Below are 12,624 nucleotides of genomic sequence, written 5' to 3' on the forward strand. Positions count from 1 at the left end.
GCACTCAAGGCCGTGAGAACTGATCTGCTCCAAGAATTGTAGTTTGTTGGATCCAAAAGAGGCGAAACTAATGCGATTGCTGGATTTTCACTAGGGTGCAGGTAATAAGGGCTATGAACACTGAGAGATTCATCTTGTTCTTGATTCATCTTGAGGAACCAAGAAAGTACAAACAAGAATAGAGAGAAAAAAAAGGGGAAAGGATATAGCGCAACAGAACTCTTCAATTGAAGAGCTCTGATACCATATTGAAACTGTAAAGAAAAGCCATGAAGAAGAAGAAGAGATAGCTCGTGAAGGAAAATTGAGAGAATGCTTGATTATAGAGAATGATTCTGAATTGTTATTGAAAGAAAAGCAGAATGCAAAAACAAAATACAAAGTATATTTATATACACTCTATAACTAACCACCTCTAACTAACTATAACAGAAATTAGTTACTAACTAACTATATCAGAACTTAGTTAGGATGGTTAATAGTTACAACTGACCTTCCATGTGTGTGTCTATTGAGAGGTCCCATGACATCCACATGGAAAGTCGTATTTTTGTTGGGGTACAACAAATCGGATAATGACACCTTCATAAATGCTGTGGGCTCTTCTAAATTCCTTGAGTGCATCAGCAAAGAAGTATCGGTTACCATATTTTCTCAGCCTTATAAAATGTTTGTCTCTATTATAGTCAAATAAAACATAAGATGGATAATGTGGCCTCCATTGTCTATGGTGTGACAATGGAACCTCAATAATGTTCTGCAAGTAAACATGTTAACATAAGATATCGGATATTATTTATTTGGAATAAGATAAATGGATAAATGTTTAGGATTGGGAATATTGACCTTGTCAATACGGAATGCAGCCTCAAATTGGTGCACAGTTGTACACCCCAACAAATTTGATGGGCCCTATATGACAATAATTTATGTAATTAGTCATTGAACAAAATAGGGAACCATACATAGAAAATTGTACATAGATATTGCATGTAAAAAAATAGGGAACTCATTAAATGTTGGACGTAGACATTTTTGGGGGGCAAGGAGGAGGCCTGTAAGGTCGACACATTTCGAACACACACACACACACACACACACACACACACACACACACACACACACACACACACACACACACACACACACACACACACACACACACACACACACACACACACACACACATATATATAAGAAACAAAACTCCAATGATAGTAAACTCAAAGATCAATGATAGACGAAAAGAGCAAGCATTGGAAGGATGAATGACGAAGCAAACTGGAACATATACTCATAAGAAGGTTCAGATGAAGCACGGAAAAGTGAAAGAAACTTACAACATTGGACGAGCATGATGATGTGCTCATGGTGTTTTGAGGATGTTTAAGTCCTTACACAAATGATCAACAATTGGTGTAATTATTAGTTCCAATGCATATATTAAATATATAGTAAATATGTGATTGAATGGGGTTTCGATGTAACTGGCATAGCAGTTAATAGCGGAAAACCGCCTCTTAAGTAATGACTCCTCAAAGTCTGTTCAAAAGTATAGTGGTGAACAGTTACAATGAACAGTTAATAAAGTTGCTTATCAATTGCTAGTGTTGTATATTTATTGTGAGACTTTTACACTTCCCGAAATTGTTCATATTTATTCTTTACATTAGTGGACATTAATGTATCATAATCTTTATCTTTTTTAGGGCTTGCTTTATGATTAGATAGGTTATATGTTAGCATTGGGAAATTGCACGTCAGCAAAAAGCTACGATATTAATTAGATGGATTATGATATCTACTCTAATAATTACTATGTACTGTTATATGTAAATTGTACTCAGAAATAAGTGGTGGGTGTTGACCATCAATCAATGTGTAGTTAGAAATAAACAGCGGGATTTAACACCCTATACTGACGAGTGTTGTGTATCAATCAATGGCTATCAATCAATGTCATCATTACATCTACGCTATCACCTAAATGCACTACTTTTGCATTGAGATGCCACATAGACGATTGAAGGTCATTTCTCACAGTCGATTACTTAAATGGATGGTTTAAGGCATACGATCACCTGAATCCGAACAAATTCCAGTGATACCTTTTGAAGGGATTTTGTATATGTGTATTTAACCTGCAAGTAATTAGTAGTAAATGTTATGTTTAAATACTACTTTTGCATTAAAAGAATATAAAGGATAGAAATAGAATAGAAAAAAGTGATAGTGTAATGCACGTCGTGAATAAGTCATGTTCGGCAGGAAAAAATAACTACATAATTGAGTGGCTAACAAACATATATTACCAAAAGAAATTTGTATTAGCATAGGATACAAGTGTTATCTCAAAAAAAGTCCAAAAAAATTGGGTCCATTTTTTTGGAAAAAATACTTCCAACATGAGCCTGGGATGCACATGACTAAAAATAGATAACATGAAAAATGTTAGCATAAACCTTTGGCAAAAGAAATTTGTATTAGCTCGTGCATTCAAATTCCGTCACCTTCGATGTTATTAAACACATTACATTATGCACATACAAATTCAAAACAAAACAGTAAGGATACGAAAACTACTTAGTCTGTGTTGTGAAAAGACACAAAGACAATTTGCATAAAGAAATTTGAAGCAGTCTGAATTACACACCTGTAGTTGACAGATGGGATACTATAACTGGTCTTCTTTGTTGTTCTCGGCCACAAATGGAATGTCATCAGAAAAAGGAAATTAGATAACAGTCACACCATAATATAATGTCAAATACAAAGTTAGAATATCATAAAACTTTGGAAACGCCCAAAATCGAATGATACAAAACAAACAACATGCAAAAGACAATCATACAAAACGAAGAACATGCAAAAGCGAATCATACATTTGTGTAAGGGATTAAAAAAATCGAAAAAAATGTAAGGGAATCATTCTGATATGAGCGGCAAAAACCCCAAGAACCGAAAAGGTTTAGGAAAAGCACAAAAGCGAATCATACATAACGAATAACATGCAGTACACAACGAAGAACCTGAAACAAAAATTATGAAGGCAAACATGCGGATTAGAGCGGCAAAAACCCCAAGAACCGAATAGGTTTAGGAAAAACACAAAAGCGAATCATACATAACGTGCAATGCACAACGAAGAACCCGAAACAAAAATTTTGAAGGCAAACATGCGGATCTGAGCGGCAAAAACCCCAAGAACCAAATAGGTTTAGGAAAAGCACAAAAGTGAATCATACAAAATGAAGAACATGTAACAAAAATTATGAAGGGAAACATGCGGATCTGAGTGGCAAAAACCCCAAGAACCGAAAAAGTTTAGAAAAACCACAAAAGTCAATCATAAAACGAAGACCATGCAATAAAAAACGAAACACAAAAGTCAATCATACGTGTCGCAACATGCCCTTTTGCGGGCGAGCGAGGCAAGACTCACGGGTGCGCTTTCCAAAGGAGGAAAGATGCGCGGAGTCGCCACCAACGTTTATTTGTGGAAAACGTCGGATTAACCGAAGGAAACCGGTCATAAAGAATATTCCAAGTTCGGGAGTTGTATTTACGCTTGAGGAAGGTATTAGCACCTCTCATGTTTGTCTCAAAGGACAACAACCTTATTTCTTAGAATTGTGGAAATTGTGTTACCTTAACTTTTATTTCTTTTTGTTTTTTGAGGTCGACAAAAGCGGGGCTCTTACTCCTACGTACCCTCCATCGAAGAGGAAATCAGACCTACGTAGTTCTTTTTTAAGGGTGAATCAAGCGTTTCTTTTTACTTGGAAGGTGATCATTTTTTAAGGTAATCTATTTACTTGGTAAGAAAAACTGAGATAATAAACTTTCAAATCCCCCTTTTTTAGTGATTTTTTGTGGACGAGCTTGACTTTGTGGATTGATTTTAGCCTTAGTTTCACTTTAGTTATTAATCAATTCAATTAAGAACAAGAAATCCTAAAGAGAAATGTCTGATTGATTTTTCCGCTTTATTTTACTAAAAGGTATTTTTTTATTATTATATTATTATTTTACCTCTTTTTTTTATTTCCAACGTGGTTACGGCACGACCGAATGGTCGGATTTCATTTTAATAGAAATTAACGGATATTACAAATCAAATGATCGGTGGAAATTTATTTTATTTTTTTATTAAGCGAGAAATGACTTAAATAAATGACTGAAGCACGTCAAAAGGGGGTACGGAAAGTAAATGAAAATGAGAATAAAAGTACACGAAACAAATGGGGACCACCACGGGTACATAGAATGAATTGAAAAGCTCGGTTTGGGGTACTTACCGGTTGAAGACCGAAGGAAAACGAAGAACGAACGATGAATGTCAAAGAATGGTTGAAAATCTTCGTGTAATTACCCACGGAAACGTTACGGAAGCGCCTCGGCTTGGATTTTCTTCACGGAAACAATTTTCCTCAGCAATTTCAAGAGAATACGAAGTGCCAAGAAGGCTGAACCCCTTCCTTCTTCATTCCTCCCCCTATTTATAGCAAAATAGGGAAGGAGCTTGTCACCCAGCTCGCCCAGCGAGCCAGGTTGCTTCCTCCAGAAGCAACCGCCTTGTGGAGGAAGAGTCTGGAAGGCCCAAGTGGGCCTGGTTGCTATTTGCACCTCTTTTTTTTTTTTACTAAATACACCCCCTTTACCTTTTTTGGTGATTCTTTTTTCGTAACGTTACGAAACTTTACGAATTTCGTAACGACACTTATTTTCTTTCTGTAAGGTTACAGAACCTTGCGGATCATGCATTTACTCTTTTTTAGCTTTCGAAAAAGTTACAGAAACTCACGGATTGCGTAACAATACTTCCTTTTGGTTTCCGTCACATTACGAAATTTCACGGATGGCGTAACCACACTTCCTTTTGATTTTCGGCGCGTCTCGGGACTTCACATATTGTGCAACAAAGGGTGCCAAGTATTTCGAAGCGGTCAATCAAAGGTTGCATGCCATCAAGCAATAGTCTCCGGACGAAATTAGGGTATGACAATACGAAACGAAGAACTTGAAAACCCCAGAAACCAAAAAGGTTTTGAAAAAGCACAAAGGCATATCATAAAAAGCGCAGGACACGTTAGCAAAAAAAAAAAAAGCAATACAAAACAAAGACGGGGAGGGAAATGAAAATACAATAGAGGTAAAAAAAACATAGAAGACAAGGAGGGAAGCGAAAACTTACAAAGGGTTCTACGAATGCAGCTGCGATGGGAAATGATAATGGAAAATGGAGAGAACAAGAAGAAAAAACGAAAAACGATATCGGAAGCTAGTCAATATTGTTGGAATACCAAATGCCACTCTAACCCCATAACCCTACGATAACCGCATAGCTCATTGGAAATCCAAATATCTCAGGAAACGAACAAAACGCATCGATGTGGGTAGTGACATAAGTAATAATAAGTTAATAAAATATAAAATATAAGTAATTATTATTAATAAGTTAATAATAATAATAATAATAATAATAATAATAATAAGTAAAGGCTGATTTGATGTTTTTGGGCAGAAATTACGTTAGCAAAAATGGTCAGGTCAACAATGTCAGGGCCTTGTTTGTATAATAGTAGTTGATTATGTTATTAATTTATGGATAAAATTTAAGATGAATTAATTGTCAATGTAATTTTTAAAAAAATATGAATCTATACAATAAAACATTTATATTCAACGAATTAATTGTAACAAGGAATTCCAAATCTATACATTTTGATAAATAATCAATAAGATTGAAATGTGCCCTGCGTGTGATCTCATATCTAAACTCCAATTCTTTTATCTCAAGTACACGATGCATGTCCAAATGTCCAACCAACCATCCCTTATAGTACTATTAGTCAACACTGCATGTTCAGAAGACAAATGATCATGTTGATTAGTTCAATATCACTTGTCAATTAACAAATACCAACGTGACCACATCATATTTTTATTTCAAAAAAAAATGTATACCCATTTTCATCAATATATAGAACGTGTAGAAAGAGATTTTCCCAAAAAAAGAGAAAAATTGCATACCAAAGCCGATAATATTCATTAAATGATTTTATGTATATCATATGCTGTTGATATCACCCAAAAAGGCACATAACCACCTAATACTTAAATTATATATTATATATGATAATTTTAATTCACCAAATCTGCTGGATCAAAATACACAACTTGACGCCAGCAACATTATTATATTTAAATTTTAATGAATGGAATTAAATAGTTCCAATTCGTAAATTCAAGGAAACAGGGCATTTTGAGATTACACAGGCGTGCAGAAACAAAATAGTTTGAAGTTAAATACACGAGAAACTTCATAACTTTGAAAAAGAAGAAGCTGCCAATAAGATGGTGTTTGAAAAATCTGTGCAAAACTTTGGCTCAATTGCAGTATAAGAGTGAACTCCTGTTGGACATGACACCTCACACCAGGCACAATTAGGATTAAGGCTCAAGAGTGCAAAGCCAGTAAGGCATTTGATGCATCATAAAATTACTTGGTGATTATCGATTATCAACAATAGCAAACCAGCATCAGGTAAACAAGTGGAGATAATTTTACCAGCAAGTACCGCTACAGCGTCAGTTAAAATAGATTCTACAAATATTGCCAAGTAGGAGGCATGTTATTAATCATCAAAGAGAATGTTATCACTTGAAATGAATGCACTGTAGAAGCTGAAAGTCAAGAAGGAACTATGAATCCATTTATAATTATTAAACAAATCTGTCCTGAAAAAAATAGAGAAATTAAATACTTCAGCTGACACTATATATGACCAACAATGCAATCAATATAATACTATACCCTTATCCATCTGCATGAGGTTTAAGTCCAAGCACAAGATGAGGGTGCTCAAACAATTCCCTTTCAACTTGACGAACCTTATCCGAAAGTGAGCTTGATGTTCCCTAAGAATTGCCACTGCCTTATATGAGGATACACCAGCACGAGAAGGTTATATTATAGTTTAAGTTCCTTTCCAAGCTCATAAAGCTTTGCCACTGCCTTATCTCTTAGAATTTGTTTGAAAGATATAAAATTGCTAGCTATATAGAAAGATCACATGGTTAATCAATTAAGCCGGTGGTTAGACGAGAGGGCTTGCCACACCTCTGTGCATTCATGGCACGGATTAAAAGCATGTGCACAATTAGTTTGGAATGAGTAAGGCATAAAGATTTTCTTAAAAGAGAAAAATCACTTATGTACAGTAATTATATATGAAACGAAATAAATAAATAAATATAATAAAATAACAAAAAATCAACATCAATAGAAGAAGAAAAATAGCACAACTTGGATTCGATGAGAAGCCAAAACTTCAATAGCAGAAAGTTATTCAACTTGAACCACAATAATAGAATCCCATCTCAAAGCCTTAACTAACCCTAAGGCGGAAAAATAATCACAAAGCTGAAAGCAAAACAGTACAATCCATCACAAAAACCAAATTCAACATAGGGACAAACCTACAACATTCAGAATTAAATAAATAAATTCAATTTGTCAAATATAAACAGTTTAAAAACTAAAAAAGTTGTGGAAAATCGAAATCGTAAAGGTAAAGCCAAAACAGTCATGAAACTAAAGCATGAACGATTGCGAATGAAAAAGGAAATCGAGTAAGGTCTGAAACGCAGAGAAAAAAAAAAGCACGCCCGGTGTAGAGAGAGAAAAAGGAGAGAGACCCGAAGAGCGAGAAGCATAACCACTGTCTCTGTTTCTTTGCTTAGTTTAGTGTCCACAAATGCAGAGGGCGAGTGAGTTTTATGACTTCAGATAAAAAAGATAAGAGACGTAAGAAGGAGATGCTGACACTTAATTGAGATTGTGAGTACTATGGAGTAGAAAGCGAAGGAGAGGGAGGTGTCGTGGAGAACAAGCAGAGAGGGCGCAAACATTTCAGAACTCAGGGACCTCGACAAAGAAATAAAAATTACAGAAAAAACAATTCCTGCTAATTTAAATTTGCAAGAAATTTCGCAGTAAACATTTTTTTTGCGATTTTTCTACCAAGTTTATTCCCAAAAAAGTTATTATAGTCAATTATACGGGCAACAAATTCGGCAGAAAATTCCTGAAAAAAAAATTCAGCAGGAAATCCACAGAAAAATTACATATTTGTAGTAGTGAATATTTCACATCCATTTACTTCTAAAATTTTGCAGCATGATTCTTAGATAAACCAATTTCTTCTTCTTTGTATTTTGTAAGCTATCACAATGTTCTATTTTGTTATACGGTCGGTGTCCCAATAAGGTCTACATTAGAAGTATTGTTTTAGAATTAAGTGGTGTTTTATGACGTTAGTACAGGCGACAATAGTCCAACTTTTAAAAGTTAAGTCCACAAATTAAAAATATTTGTTGGTTGGAAATAATTAATTAACAAGAACGAACGAATTAAGCATCGGTCAACAATGATGATTATCACTAGAGGAACATTATGCATCACGAATTAGAGCAAAATTGCTTGTGAGCAAGTTTACCCATGATTATGAAAACAATTATTCCTTGGAGATAAACTACTTAGTATACCATGGGCTCAACAAAGTGCTCTCAAGGAGTGGTAGAACAATAAGTTTCACGTTCTAATACATTAGCTGCATGTCTGGAGTTCGACTAAAAGATATAAGTAAAAGATGACAAATTATTATTTTCATAAAAAATCTTAACTTGGTTCAGGCACATAATATTAGAACAAAAATACATTTGTACAAACAACTTATTTTGTACAGAGCTTCTTCCTATTCCAAGCACGTAAGACAAAATAGGAAGAAGCCTCAGTCGTTGTAGACCATTAAAATCCTATAGCAGAAGTGCTAAACCAACAAAGCCTTAAATTCATTACAAAACATCACAGTTAAGAGCAATTAAAGAGCGAGGAAGATACGAGAGCCAAGGTTGAATTTATCCATATATCATGAGTTAAAATATGTTTAGACACTAACAACTTCCTAAAAACTCTTAAATAAAAATTGATAATACATATGCAGCTTTGAGACTACACTTGATGCATAGCCTCCCCTTGAGGTGGCTCCGGCTGCTCGGGAGCGACCCTTGCCAGGGAGTGATTGTGGTGGATGGCCTTGACCATCATTTTACATGTGGTAGTGATGAAAATGGCGTAGAGAACAAACCCCACTTCAATGACTAGGATGCGGCCGAGCTTGTAATCAATGAAATCATGCTTGTTGTCTCTCCGGCGCCATTCCGGAGAGGCCATGGGGGAGGGAGGAATGAAGATGAAGGGAAATTCTAGATTCCATCATAAGAAAGAATAAATAGGCATTTTAGTCCCTTTCTTTTGATCCCTTTTGCAAATTAGTCTCTATCTTTTTGAAATATTAAAAATAATCCATATCTTTGCATAAGTTTTGCAAAATAGTCCTTGACGTTAAATTTGAAAGTAACGCCGTTAGTGAGATGTATTGTTGGCAATTTTAATGTCACATAAACTATCCAACGTGATAAATTATCCCAGATTGTGACACGTAGACTGGACTTTGATGCAAAATTTAAAAGTTGTCAAATATTTTCTTCTTCACTTACTTCTTCTTCCTCAAATTAGAGTTTCTAAAGCTTCTCTCCTCTCAATTCCAACATGGTGGAGTCTTAAGTGTGTGTTTCTCCCTAGTCTTATTTGTCCCCCTCACTCCATCTTCTTCCTAGTGGGCTTTGATTTCTCCATGTTTGCAAGTGGTAGTTCTATGCATTTTCTGGTATGTAGAACCATTCGCCAATGCCACCATGGAAGACGTGATACTATTTGAACTACAAGAGTAAGGAGGAACCTAGGAAGGTTATTCTATACTTGCCATTGTCCCAAACAGACCCAGATAACTGTCAATTTTTTCAATGGGTAGAAGAAAAAAACCAAGTTTCTAATCCTTCTTCTGTCACAAGAGAATCAATGATAGTGGCTGATTTGAACCTACAAATTGAAGCATTGCAAAAGAAAATGAGAAATTTAACAAACATTGTGTTGTTATGTTTTTCAATTTTAATTATAATGTTAGTTTTAAGGTGAATATATTTTAGGAAAAATTTGTAGTAGCATCTTCTAATATTATAAGTGTTATTTTGCTGAAGAAATATTGTGAAAGAAGTCCCAAAATGCCTAAAGTAGTAGTTAATGCGCCCATTTGTTGGTTTCAACACTAGCAATATCCTCAAACAACAAATTTAGAAACCATCTCCATGTTTCCTTGGTCTCTATTTCTACAACAGCAAAAGCAATAGGCATGTACTGGTCATTAGTATTTCTACCAACAAAAATAAAAAATTATCCTCCAAACTTTTATTTTAGATGACATCCATCTACACCAATTAAGGGTCTGCAAGCCATTTTAAAAGCAATTTTTGGACCTTCTAACCGCATATAGAAACTGCCAAATCTTGGTAGCACTTTAATGGATGGTCTCTCCACTCGAATCAAGCATGAATTGTTTGGGCATCTATCCTTTAGTTTAGTAGCAAATGACCAGAGCTGGGAATATTGTTAGACAAAATCACCATCAATAGATTGTTTTGCTAGTTTTTTGGCCCTCCATGCCCTGAAACATGTAATTCCAGTTGAGTTGTTAGCCCTTATGTCACCAATGATGTCCTTTATAGACATGTCAACATATGTTTCCTTCATCTTTTTGACTAAGACTTTGGCTACCCAGGTAGACTTAACACTTTTATTATTGAAAACCCTACCACAAGTGTGTTTAGGCTGTAAGGTATTAAGCCTATATGTGTCAGTCTAACCTACCTTATAGACATATACCTAATCCTAAGCGCAATGCTTACACCTGATCTTGCTCGTCTCTTATCATTGAAATCAAACTTGACTTCTCTCCCATTTAAAACATTGTATTCCAATATGGATTCTTTGAACTCTTTCAAAGAAGCAAACTTCAATCCCAACCTCTATTTAAATTCCTTATAAAGCAACTCGTTGAATCTTTCATGTTTTTTTCTTGAAAACATCTTCATCTGAATAATCATTTCATAATTGTTCACTAACACACCCATCTTCAATATCATCTTCAGGAAAAGTGGGTGACACCAAAAAATTGTCACTGACATTCAAAAAATCATGTTCATCCTTTTTAACATCTTTGTTCACCTGCTTGAAATGTGCATCACTCTGCACTTCACTTGGTAGGTTTAAGTTTTCATCTAGGTTGAAGTAATCATCAGATACTTCAATTAATTCAACACGTACACGTTGGATGTTAGGTATGTCACCATTTTTGTCAACAAAAACATTGGCACAATGAGTGAATAGGCATTTTGGTCCCTATGGGTTTGCTTACATGGACTAAGACTTGTCACATAGACATATGACTATAGACATATGACTACCAGTGGAAATTGGATTTTAACAGTAGGGACTTATTTGCATAATGGATGCAAAAATATGGACTATTTTTTACATTTCAATAGGATAGAGACTAATTTGCAAAATGACTACAAAGACAAGGACCAAAATGCCTATTCATTCTTGGCATAAGTATCGTCAGTTGCATCACGTTCCTTCCTTAGATTACATACCTTTTTTAAATCCATCCTCCTTATTCATTTATTTTTCATTCTACCAATTTCTGGAACATGTAAATGAAAACCATCATCTAGTCAATTTGCCCTTTCCTCCTCAAACTCGTCCAACTATACATTCTTCAATGATTCATCACTACTGTCTTTAGAAAAATTATCATCCACAATCCCCTCATTTCCACCAACACATTCCACAAACAACTCCACCTCAAAAACTGTTAGCAATCACATAATTAGACAACTCCAATGCACAATTGTCCATGGTCTTCTCCTTATAGTCACCATCGCCACCTTTCCACCATAGCCTCATTGGTTGATCACCATATCCAAAGTCTTCTTTTAAAATCCCAATTGCTTCAAAGAATGACCACATGTCAGGATCTATATCAATGACACTTACAAAATTGCTAGTTCCAACATATTGCATCACAGGGTCTCTTTGAAAGAAACCATCATGATGCAATAACTCATGCTTGCAACACATATAGAAACCTTGTTTTATCTCCAAATAGGTTAAGGGCATAAAAGACTTTTTAACAATGTTTTAAACACACACACACACACACACACACACACACATTTAATGTTAACTCTGCAATTTGTACCTAATTCTACCATTAATCAGACCCATATTGAAAACTAATCAACCTTAATCGAATCCGGTTAAACCATAAACCAACCCTACACAAAACCTGAAATCATTTTAAACTCAAACCTTCAAAAAACCTGAGAAAACCTAAATACAAGTTTAAAAAATTTCGACTTCACACAATAGGGATGACTGCAACCAGGTCATGGGAGACAAGGGAACCACTAACAAAGAAAAAGCAAATAAAAAAAACCATAAAATAACATTACCTCATACTTTGAAGATGACTAATTTCTCATTTTCGAAGATAACAAGGACCACTAAACAATAGGAATGCCACAACACATACATGTGAACAACTATGAAGAGGAAGTCACATTGTGAAGAAATCCACTAACAAAGGGATGACTAAGATGAAGTCACAAAATACATGAAGTCACTACCTCAATAACACTCGAAATCAACCATTGAAGAAA

General features: G+C 35.0%; 1 long non-coding RNA gene across 1 annotated transcript; it reads right to left on the bottom strand.

The window, feature by feature from the left end:
• Positions 1 to 5,661: 5,661 nt before the first annotated feature.
• LOC114383110 lies at positions 5,662 to 7,920 on the bottom strand. The gene is made up of 2 exons (XR_003660406.1): positions 6,818 to 7,920; positions 5,662 to 5,858 (listed from the first exon to the last, which is right to left on the bottom strand). It is a non-coding gene; the product is annotated as an uncharacterized LOC114383110 (long non-coding RNA).
• Positions 7,921 to 12,624: the final 4,704 nt, after the last annotated feature.

The sequence above is a fragment of the Glycine soja genome, chromosome 14 (assembly GCF_004193775.1).
Source record: "Glycine soja cultivar W05 chromosome 14, ASM419377v2, whole genome shotgun sequence".
In the NCBI taxonomy this organism is placed as follows: domain Eukaryota; kingdom Viridiplantae; phylum Streptophyta; class Magnoliopsida; order Fabales; family Fabaceae; genus Glycine; species Glycine soja.